This window comes from Staurois parvus, unplaced genomic scaffold (assembly GCF_062004578.1).
Source record: "Staurois parvus isolate SC_StPar_1 unplaced genomic scaffold, SC_StPar_1.0 ptg001429l, whole genome shotgun sequence".
Taxonomy (NCBI): Eukaryota; Metazoa; Chordata; class Amphibia; order Anura; family Ranidae; genus Staurois; species Staurois parvus.
Window position 1 is genome coordinate 39,301 of NW_028319225.1, and position 9,508 is coordinate 48,808.

The window sequence follows — 9,508 nt, forward strand, 5'->3', positions numbered from 1 at the left end:
ATATCCGGGATCTCCATATAGAATGGGGAGATACCTAGAGATGATACATATTATACTGTTTCGTGGAATTGTGAGCTGTAATGTGTGGAAAACTTTATAGATGTTGGATTGATATTGGACCTGAAATGAACTGGACCCATATTCATTCGAAGAGTGGTGTTTCAAGAGATCCTCTCTCGAAGCATCTCTAGCATACTGGTGTGCCCATCTAACCACCAGCTTGTGGTATCCATGTTCATGGAACCTTCATTCCATGAGCCTAGCTTTCTAATCAGCCAAACTAGCACAATTACACTTGGCCCTAATGAACTGGCCTCTAGAGATAGCCCTAACAACATAATGGGTGACAGCTTGATGTGTGCAAGAGGGAGTTTTTGAAAGTAGATTTCCTGTAGGAATGTATTGTAACTATGTGGTTTTGAAAGACCCCATCAAGATCATTTCCAAATAGTTTATTTCAGTTGGTTGTTCTTCTGTGAACACCATGTTCAAAGGTTTATTGTTCAGGTAATCCAAGAACTCGACGACTGGCAGGTCACAAACAAAAATGAGGATGAGGCCATCGATATAGAATAAAAAGCTGCTATAGAGTTTCTATGTGGGTTATGGGCAGTGTTGATGAATGAACCTCCCACCACTCCCTGTAAAGATTTGCGTATGTGGGAGCAAATCTTGCTCTTGTTGAACCCCTCCTTTTCTGCACATACCGCTCCTTGTCAAAGAGAAATTAATTGTGTCATAAAAGGAAAGATACACTTTCCAAGATAAGTAAAAGGGGGAGGAGACAAACGCCAGCTAAGTGTAGCATTAAAACCACTTTCATTATCATAAACGTAGTGCACTCACAAGAAGAAGTGAATTAAAAACATGTAGTGATATATGGATGTACTCTCACCAGTCCATATCATGGTCCCAGTCCTCCAGAATGATGGAAAGGTGCAGTCCAGTAGGTCAGGAGCACCGGAGACTCCCTGGGCTTCCCGTGTACCGTGGAACGCAGAGTCCAGCTGAAGTGACGTCATGACCGCAAGGGCTAAAGGAACTCGGCGACATGTTTATGCAGCATGCACTCCCTTTTAGGGCCAATATCCCCCATATTGCATTCTCTGTTTGCGCCAAATAATTTACTAGTTTACGCTTTCCAAGATGAACCACTTTAATTCTGGATCCCCAGAACTCAACAGAAACTCTGTATACATATCCATGTGATATTTGAGTGCTTGTAATCCCAAATATGAGGTAAGAATGCTTACGAAGACCTGACGTCACATGGGAGCCACTTATGATGATCACCCCAATGGAACTCTTCTAATCTTTGTTTGGTCTGTTTTGTATGATGTAAATGAGAAAGTAACCTCATTATTATTATTATACAGGATTGTACAGTTTGTTCAGCGCTTTTTAATATAAAGGGAGACAGTACAGTTACAATACAATAAAATACATGAGGGTTAAGAGGGCCCTGCTCATAGGAGCTTACAATATAATAGGATGGGGCAAGTGATACAAAAGGTTATAACTGTGGGGGATGGGCTGATGGACGTGATAAATGTTCAGTTAATTGGAGGTGTGATAGGCTTTCCTGAAGAGAACAGTTTTCAGGGATCGCCTAAATGCAGCCAGAGTAGGAGCTAGCTGGAAAGATTGAGGTAGAGAGTTCCAGAGGAAAGGCGAGAGGCCCTGGAAAAGTCTTGGAGATGAGCATGGAAGCAGGAGACAAGGAAACTTGAGAGCAGGATATTTTGGGAGTGGAGAGTACGGTTTGGGTAATATTTGGAGACAAGATTGGTGATGTAGATTGCAGCAGAGTTGTGAATGATTTGTTAGTAGTTGTTAGTATTTTGAATTTATTTGCTGGGCAGTTGGAAGCCAGTGGAGGGATTGGCAGAGAGGGCTCAAAGACACTAAGTGGTTGGTAAGGTAGATGAGTCTGGAAGCAGCATTCATGATGGACTGAAGAGGGGACAGCCTAAGGAGAGGTAGGCCTGTGAAAAGGGAGCTGCAATAGTGAAGACTTCATAACCAGGGGTCGTAGCAGGGTATCAATCACACCTAGTGACTCACCCAGGGAGCCAAAGCTGCCTACTAAAGGCCTACCCTGGACAGGGACATCAGGCATGTGTATGTCAGGATGTTTGAATGATTAATTGAGTCATCTATATCAATCATATAATCGATCGATGGATAACAGTGTCTCCAATATAAAATAAAAATATTAAAAATAATTAAGCTGATAACTTAATTATTCCTGAGATACATTGCCCTATGCAGATATTCTTTAAGCACAATAAAACTGGGTGGAAATACAGACTGCAAAACTAAAAAAAGAAAAAATTAAGATTTATTTTACAATAAGTCACTTACAAACACAGTTAATAGTCGTATCGATATTGTGACACAGACACTATGATTATACTCCTAACAAATTGCTAAATGTATCTGCTACAACATACGTATACTAATTATATCAACTAATAAATTCCTTCCCATAGATACCCTAAGTGTATTAAATTTGGCAGACCCATTGCAGCTGAATTAAAATGTGGAGACCATCTGGAAATGATGCCAACATGGCCAAAATATAATTACCTTGTCCCAAGGTGTTAAGGTATCGTGAAGGGAATAGCAAGTTAACAAGCAAAGGCTTTTGCCAACAGAATATCAAATAAACAAACAACAATCATCTAAAAATAATACGGTATTAGTTCCCCAAATGGGGTAGATCGGTGGGGATGGATTGCCTCAAGATGGCTGACAACCAACCCTCAAAATGGCGTCCAGTGGGTGGAGATGGACCGAGCTTAAGATGATGTCTTAATTTCAAAATGGCATCTATTAAAGATGGAGAAAGTGTGTCCTGTGATGTGTAATGATGGGTGATGAGTATCTCTGGTGAGATGTATCTGATAATGTGAGTGTCCAGATTGTGTCCCTGAGCTTGCTTATTTATCTATCAAAAACAATACCATTTAGAAACCGGCCCAGAGGGTGTGGTTTGTACTATTTTCACAGCCCTGATTGGAGCATGAACTATCCATTAACTATTTGTTTGTACAAGCAATACCACAGCTTGTCCACCAGGTGGTGCTCTGGGACTAGAAATCCTTACATTGGGGTTTCTGGGAGAGACTTATGCAGGCCATAGATGGGGCGAAAACCGGCCGATTTTTCTTTAAAAAAATGAAAAATTGGTCGTTCAATCGGCCGACGTTACCAGGAACGGTAAAAAAAAATCGGCAAATTTTCATCCCGTCTACAGCCGGCAAAAAGTGTCCCTGCAGAGAGCTCCGCTATTTCTTTGACAGTTCTTTGATATTTATAGCGGCTGCAACAATGTATCTATTTGTTTCTGAATAAAAACATCTGTATTTGCAATGGATACAAATAGATACATTGTTGCAGCCGCTATAAATATCAAAAAACTGTCAAAGAAATAGCGGAGCTCTCTGCAGGGACACTTTTTGCCGGACTGGAATTCTTCTTCTTCATCTTTTTCAGAAGATGAAGAAGAAGAAGAGGATGAAGAAGAAGAAGAGGATGAAGAAGAGGAGGATGATGAAGAAGAGGAGGAGGATGAAGAAGAGGATGAAGAAGAAGAAGAGGATGAAGAAGAAGAGGATGAAGAAGAAGAAGAAGAAGAAGAGGATGAAGAAGAAGAAGAGGAAGAGGATGAAGAAGAAGAAGAGGATGAAGAAGAATAAGAAGAAGAGGAAGAAGAAGAAGAAGAGGATGAAGAAGAAGAAGATAATGAAGAAGAGGATGAAGACGAAGAGGATCTTCTTCTTCCTCTTCTTCATCCTCTTCTTCTTCTTCATCCTCTTCTTCATCCTCTTCCTCTTCTTCATCCTCTTCTTCATCCTCTTCCTCTTCTTCATCCTCATTCTCTTCATCCTCTTCTTCTTCTTCTTTTTCTTCTTCGTGTCTTCCTCTTGCAGGTCACTGCTCATGCGCAGATTTTTTGATCGGTAAAAAGATCGGCCGATTTGCCCATCATTGCCGCGAAAATCGGCCAATTGGCAAAATCAGACGATTTGTTTCCAACTTTACCGATAAAAAAAATCTGCCAAAATACCAAAAAACGGCCAACCTATTAACCCACTAACGATCCGAAAATTGGCCGATTTTCGACCCATCTATGGCCTGCATAAGTATATTGGATTCACTCCTCGTGGGATAAATGTATGGAGATTAAAATATATTATTTAATTCAGAGGGTATATCAAAGTCTTCCTCTGAGGGTTTGATGATTTATAACTTTTGATATACCAGCATTTGAACATGAAATTTTGGCTAAAGGGAGGGGATTATTCATAAAATGACCAAGCTTAAAATATTAATTATAGGTCTTACAATATTTCTGTGTACTTTAAACAAATTCTTCTGAGACTAGATTATGAAACACACCTATTTCTTCTTACAAAGATTGCAAATAAATGCAAACATTAATTGTGAGTTCTTTTAGATCAGCGGTTCTCAACCTGTGGGTTGCGACCCCTATGGGGGTCGAACGACCCTTTCACAGGGGTCGCCTAAGACCATCGGAAAACACATATTTCCGATGGTCTTAGGAACCGAAACACTGCTCCACTATCCGTCTCCAGGCGGGTCCACCCACATGCAGATATGCCCACATACGAGTACACGGCGTGATTTCATCATCACGCCAACTCCATCACATACACCTTGTACCAATACAGGTGTATATGACAGGATTGGCGCCATAATGTACTTATGTGGACCAGTCACACATGTGTAAAGAACAGCTACTGTGTGGAAAGCAGCTGCTGTGTAGAAAGCAGCTACTGTGTAGAAGGCAGCTACTGTGTAGAAAGCAGCTACTGTGTAGAAAGCAGCAGTATTGGAGGTAAAACGACACTTCGTGAATTATAATTACTGGGTAAATGGTTTGCTGTTGTTATATTAAGACTGTTACCCATGCTGCACCACGCTTCAAGATAAAATTTCATTTATTTGTAATTAGAAAAGAATATTTTACAATATATAATTACATATTGTTTTTGTGATTAATCACTATGCTTTAATTATGTTCAATTTGTAACAATGAAAATCCATCCTGCATATCAGATATTTACATTACGATTCATAATAGTAGCAAAATTACAGTTATGAAGTAGCAACGAAAATAATTTTATGGTTGGGGGGTCACCACAACATGAGGAACTGTATTAAAGGGTCGCGGCATTAGGAAAGTTGAGAAAGTTGAGAAGCACTACTTTAGATAATATAATCTCATATATATATATAATGCTCAGCATAGTACACTCCAACAGATTTGTCAGAAAACTTTTCCTTTCCTTTTGCTACATTGCTGAAAAATGGAAAAATGACCTGGACAGGAAGGCAATTTAACATGCTGATCTCGAGTGGTTCAGCTAGTTGCCTGTAAAATACATGGGACTGAATTCTCAAAATTTTTAACACAAGGAAAAGAATAATCATTTTCTATTCTCATTGAACTTAAGGTGGTTGTAAAGGCTCAAGATTTTTTACCTTCTTGCATTCTATGCATGAAGGTAAAAACCCTTCTGTGTTCAGGCCCCCCTTCCCCAGCCCCCCCTAATACTCACCTGAGCTCCATTGTAGTCTAGCGATGTGCACAAGACCTGGGGAATCTTGCTTCTCATTGGCTGAGACAGCCAGTAAGCCAATGAGGAGAGAGAGGGGCGGGTCAAGCCGTGTCTCCGTGTCTGACACACAGAGCAGCGGCTCGGGAGCGCGCCTGCTCGGGTGCCCCCATAGCAAACTGTTTGCTTTGGGGGCACCCAACTGGAGGGAGCAGGATCAGGAGGTTCAGGGCTGCTTTGTGCAAAACTGCTGCATAGCATGTTATATATTTTTTTTTTAACTGAGCCTTTAGTATCGCTTTAAAATAACTATCACTTTTTTCTAATAAGTATAATTTTTCTAATGTGTCAGCTTTGTGATTTAAACCTAATTAATTGCTTTCTTTTATTGAGGACATAATTGTAATAACTTAGAAAAAGAAATTAGGCTGGCAAGCTTCAAACAAGGAAGGCACATTGATAAAGACAGTGAGACAAATCCTATTAAAAAAAAAAAATATTAATAGCTTGGTTTCTGCATGTAGTTCTCCTAACAAATGACAGTTCTAGGCTGGCAACTGGAGACAAAGGACAACAATGTTATCAACCACCGGAGCTCTGGAAGGTTTTACCCTCTTCATGACCAGAGCATTTTCTACTATTCAGAACTGTGCTACTTTTACTGGAAATTGTGTAGTCATGCCACACTCTACGCAAATGAACTTTCTATCATTTTGTTTCACACAAATAGAGATTTTCTTTTGGTGGTATTTGATCACCACTGGGTTTTTTTTTCTTTTTTAGTTATATAATTGAAAAAAGACTGAAAATTTAAAAAAAAAAACTTCCAATATTTTCTACTTTATGTTATAAATCATATTCAATAAAAAAATTAAAAAACCCACTAATTTCTTCTTAAATTTGGGCTATAATGTATTCTGCTGCATGTCTTTGGTAAAACAAAATCCCAATAAGTGTGTATTAATTAGTTTGTGTGAAAGTTATAGCGTCTACAAACGATGGTATAGATACTGCAATTTATGCACCTTTGACACTATACTGGTAATGCCGGTGATCAGCAACCTATAGACAATGTGGCGAGCAATCTGATGCTGGCTGGGAGGTACACTGACATCACTAGACACTAATACGGTGATCAGTGCTAATACTGTACACTACTACTGGCACTGGCTGCGAAGGGGCTAACGTCTAGGAGCAATCAAATGGTTAACTGTGTGCCTAGCAATGTGTAATGTGTGCTGCTTTTACTAAGAGATCTGGCTGTTTTTTCTCCCTTCCCTTCTGGGAGAATAAACAGCCAGATTGCTGTTCACAATTCAATTTCAATTCAATTTTTGTAAACACAGAACTCTGTGTGTGATTGACCACAGACGATCAGCTAACTTCAGCAAAATCATTGTCTGAAATCAGCTGGCAAATGGTTTCAAATCACAGCCTGGGCTGGAAGGGGGCGCGTGCATGCTCGCCCCAATCCCGGAAGAAAGTCTGTGACTTACTAATTTCAGGAGACAAATGTCAGAGGATGCACATGAGGATTTTAGATTTACAAGAGTTGTACTAAAAACTATATTTAGAAAAATATGTCTGTAATGTTCAGAACACACACACATATATATACAGTGGGGATCGAAAGTTTGGGCACCCCAGCTAAAAATTTGTATTAATGTGCATAAAGAAGCCAAGGAAAGATGGAAAAATCTCCAAAAGGCATCAAATTACAGATTAGACATTCTTATAATATGTCAACAAAAGTTAGATTTTATTTCCATCATTTACACTTTCAAAATAACAGAAAACAAAAAAATGGCGTCTGCAAAAGTTTGGGCACCCTGCAGAATTTATAGCATGCACTGCCCCCTTTGCCAAGCTGAGACCTGCCAGTGTCATGGATTGTTCTCAATCATCGTCTGGGAAGACCAGGTGATGTCAAACTCAAAGGTTTTAAATGCCCAGACTCATCTGACCTTGCCCCAACAATCAGCACCATGGGTTCTTCTAAGCAGTTGTCTAGAAAACTGAAACTGAAAATAGTTGACGCTCACAAAGCTGGAGAAGGCTATAAGAAGATAGCAAAGCGTTTTCAGATGTCAATATCCTCTGTTCGGAATGTAATTAGGAAATGGCAGTCATCAGGAACAGTGGAAGTTAAAGCAAGATCTGGAAGACCAAGAAAAATATCAGACAGAACAGCTCGCAGGATTGTGAGAAAAACAATTCAAAACCCACGTTTGACTGCATGATCTCTCCAGAAAGATCTGGCAGACACTGGAGCTGTGGTACACTATTCCACTATAAAGAGATACTTTCACAAATATGGTCTTCATGGAAGAGTCATCAGAAGAAAACCTCTTCTACGTCCTCACCACAAAAATCATCGTTTGAACTTTGCAAATGAACATATAGACAAGCCTGATGCATTTTGGAAACAAGTTCTGTGGACCGATAAGGTTAAAATTGAACTTTTTGGCCGGAATGAGCAAAGGTACGTTTGGAGAAGAAGGGGCACAGAATTTAATGAAAAGAACCTCTGTCCAACTGTTAAGCATGGGGTTGGATCAATTATGCTTTGGGGTTGTGTTACAGCCAGTGGCACAGGGAACATCTCACGAGTAGAAAGAAAAATGGATTCAATAAAATTTCAGCAAATTTTGGATGGTAACTTGATGCCATCTGTGAAAAAGCTGAAGTTAAAGAGAGGATGGCTTCTACAAATGGATAATGATTCTAAACACACCTCAAAATTCACGGGGGATTACATCAAGAGGCGTAAACTGAAGGTTTTGCCATGGCCTTCACAATCTCCTGACCTCAACATAATTGAAAATCTATGGATAGACCTTAAAAGAGCAGTGCGTGACAGACAGCCCAGAAATCTCAAAGAACTGGAAGAGTTTTGTAAGGAAGAATGGGCAAAGATACCTCAAACAAGAATTGAAAGACTCTTGGCTGGCTACAAAAAGCGTTTACAAGCTGTGATACTTGCCAAAGGGGGCAGTACAAGATATTAACTCTGCAGGGTGCCCAAACTTTTGCAGACGCCATTTTTTTGTTTTCTGTTATTTTGAAAGTGTAAATGATGGAAATAAAATCTAACTTTTGTTGACATAATATAAGAATGTCTAATCTGTAATTTGATGCCTTTTGGAGATTTTTCCATCTTTCCTTGGCTTCTTTATCCACATTAATACAAGCTGGGGTGCCCAAACTTTCGATCCCCACTGTATATATATATATATATATATACACACACACACACACTAAAGTTGTAAAGTTTGCACTGCGAATTAGTTGATTGAACACAAGATGGCAGTAGGGGAGTATCTCTCTGGTTCCCCCCTGATAAAATGTCTACTATAGGCAATCAGTGGAGTATAGACTGTCATGTGTTCTGTCATCAGAGGGTATCAGTGCGTTAATCAATGCCGACCTATAGGAGTGTGCTCTATAAGAGTTTGCATATCTGACTGCTGATCACAGCCACGGACGAAGTCGTGTGACGAAATGCATTAGAGCGTGATCGAGCAATGACATCATCACGTACGCCGCTACCACGTGGCTGAACCATGTGATCGCAACCACATCATTTGTTGCTGAGTACGGCTGGTGAGACGCCTCTGGGAGCTGGGACCTGGAGACTGTGTACTGCAGGCTGCAGACGTTTTATACATATGAAAGGCTGTTTATTTATTTGCAAATTGTGAGTGTGATTTTAAAGGCGGGAATTTGAAGAATAAACATTTAAATGGTATTATGCTATGGCGAGTGTTTTCTATTTATCCACATGTGGATTATATTTACCATGACAGAGTGTAATGAGATCAACCATCTGAGGAATGATTATAATCGTTATGCTGCTGAATCTTCCACATCCATTGATATTTGAAAGATATGCTGATTAATCACCAGCATCTGGTGAGTTAGCA